This window comes from Petromyzon marinus, unplaced genomic scaffold, assembly GCF_048934315.1.
Source record: "Petromyzon marinus isolate PM22_M1 ecotype Great Lakes invasive population unplaced genomic scaffold, UKy_Petmar_22M1.pri1.0 PM_G_Scaffold_143, whole genome shotgun sequence".
NCBI lineage: Eukaryota > Metazoa > Chordata > Hyperoartia > Petromyzontiformes > Petromyzontidae > Petromyzon > Petromyzon marinus.
The window spans coordinates 37501-40000 of record NW_027422699.1 but is presented as its reverse complement, the minus strand read 5'-3'; positions in this window follow the sequence as shown (position 1 = coordinate 40000).

The following is a 2500-nucleotide window of genomic DNA, read 5'->3' as shown; positions in this document are numbered from 1 at the left end:
CGGTCTGTAATCATTTAGTCCTGTTGGCCTTAGCTTTTTGGGCACAGCGATGATGGTGGAGGACTTGAGACAGGCTGGTACATGGCATGTCTCCAGGGAGGTGTTAAAGATGTTGGTGAACACCGGAGACAGCTGGCCAGCGCAGTGCCTGAGGGTGGCTGGAGAGACAGAGTCCGGCCCGGCTGCTTTGCGTGGATTCTGCCTCTTGAAAAGCCCATTAACTTCTCCCTCCTGAAAGGAGAGAGTCGTTTCTGTAGTATGGGTGGGGGATGGGGCCTCTTGGGTGGGAAGGGGTGGTTCAGGACAGTCCAATTGTCTTTCAAATCTACGGTAGAACTCGTTCAGGTCGTTGGCTAGGCGGGAGTCGTTAGTGGTGTGGGGCGCTCTGGGTTTGTAGTTGGTGATGTGCCTGAGCCCTTTGGCAGACAGAAGCAGCGTCGTTAGTAGAGAACTGGTGTTTTAGTGTCTCTGAGTACAGTCGTTTAGCCTCTCTCACCGCTTTGCTAAACCTGTTCTTCGACTCCTTGAATCTGTCTCTATCCCCACTCCTAAACGCTTCCTCCTTCTCCAACCTCAACCTTTTGAGCTTTGCTGAGAACCAGGGCTTGTTGTTGTTAAAGTTCACCCTGGTACGTGTTGGGATACAGCAGTCCTCACAGAAGCTGATGTACACAGCCTCTGTGAGTTCATCCAGACTATTGGTAGCAGTCGTGAACATATCCCAGTCAGTACAGTCTAAGCACGCCCGCAAATCTTCCACAGCCTCACTGGTCCACTGTTTAGATGTCCTCACAGCAGGTTTACAGAGTTTTAGTTGCTGCCTGTATGCACGAATCAGGTGGACCAAGGGAGTTCTGTGCGAGCCGAACAGCCCCGTGACCCACAAGAGAAACATCCCCGCCAAATTCGAGCGTTTGACGGGGTCTATCCGTGAAAAAATATTCACGTTTTTGAGTGCACATGCATTTCTGCTGCAAATGCCTCTGGAAGTTTCATGCCGTTCGTATGCCAATTGTGGCAACACGAAAATGACCCGTTTTCCCATTCCGAGGGATTTCTGTGCGACCCTAACAGCCCCGTGAGCCACAAGAGACACATCCCCGCCAATTTCTAGCGTTTCACGGGGTCTATCCGTGAAAAATATAGACGTTTTTGAGTGCACATGCATTTCTGCTGCAGATGCCTCTGGAAGTTTCATGCCGTTCGTACGCAATGTGGCAACACGAAAATGACCCCTTTTCCCATTCCGAGGGATTTCTGTGCGACCCTAACTAACAGCGCCCGTGAGCCACAAGAGAGACATCCCCGCCAATTTATAGCGTTTCACGGGGTCTATCCGTGAAAAATATAGACGTTTTTGAGTGCACATGCATTCCTGCTGCAAATGCCTCTGGAAGTTTCATGCCGTTCCTATGCAATGTGGCCACACAAAAATGACCCGTTTTCCCATTCCGAGGCATTTCTGTGCGACCCTAACAGCCCCGTGAGCCACAAGAGAGACATCCCCGCCAACTTCTAGCGTTTGACGGGGTCTATGCGTGAAAAATATTAAAATTTTTGAGTGCACGTGCCTTTCTGCTGCAAATGCCTCTGGAAGTTTCATGGCGTTCCTATGCAATGTGGCAACACGAAAATGACCCCTTTTCCCATTCCGAGGGAGTTCTGTGCCACCCTAACAGCCCCGTGAGCCACAAGAGACACATCCCCGCCAATTTCTAGCGTTTCACGGGGTCTATCCGTGAAACATATAGAAGTTTTTGAGTGCACATGCATTCCTGCTGCAAATGCCTCTGGAAGTTTCATGCGGTTCGTACGCAATGTGGCAACACGAAAATGACCCGTTTTCCCATTCCCAGGGATTTCTGTGCGACCCGAACAGCCCCGTGAGCCACAAGAGACACATCCCCGCCAATTTCTAGCGTTTCACGGGGTCTATCCGTGAAAAATATCAATTTTTTTTTGACTGCACATGCATTTCTGCTGCAAATGCCTCTGGAAGTTGCATGCGGTTCGCATGCAATGTGGCGACACGAAAATGACCCGTTTTCCCATTCCGAGGGATTTCTGTGCCACCCTAACAGCCCCGTGAGCCACAAGAGAGACATCCCCGCCAATTTCTAGCGTATCACGGGGTCTATCCGTGAGAAATATTCACTTTTTTGAGTGCACATGCATTCCTGCTGCAAATGCCTCTGGAAGTTTCATGCGGTTCGTATGCAATGTGGCGACACGAAAATGACCCGTTTTCCCATTCCGAGGGATTTCTGTGCCACCCTAACAGCCCCGTGAGCCACAAGAGAGACATCCCCGCCCACTTCTAGCGTTTCACGGGGTCTCTCCGTGAAAAATATCACATTTTTTGAGTGCACATGCATTCCTGCTGCAAATGCCTCTGGAAGTTTCATGCGGTTCGCATGCAATGTGGCGACACGAAAATGACCCGTTTTTTCCCATTCCGAGGGATTTCTGTGCCACCCTAACAGCCCCGTGAGCCACAAGA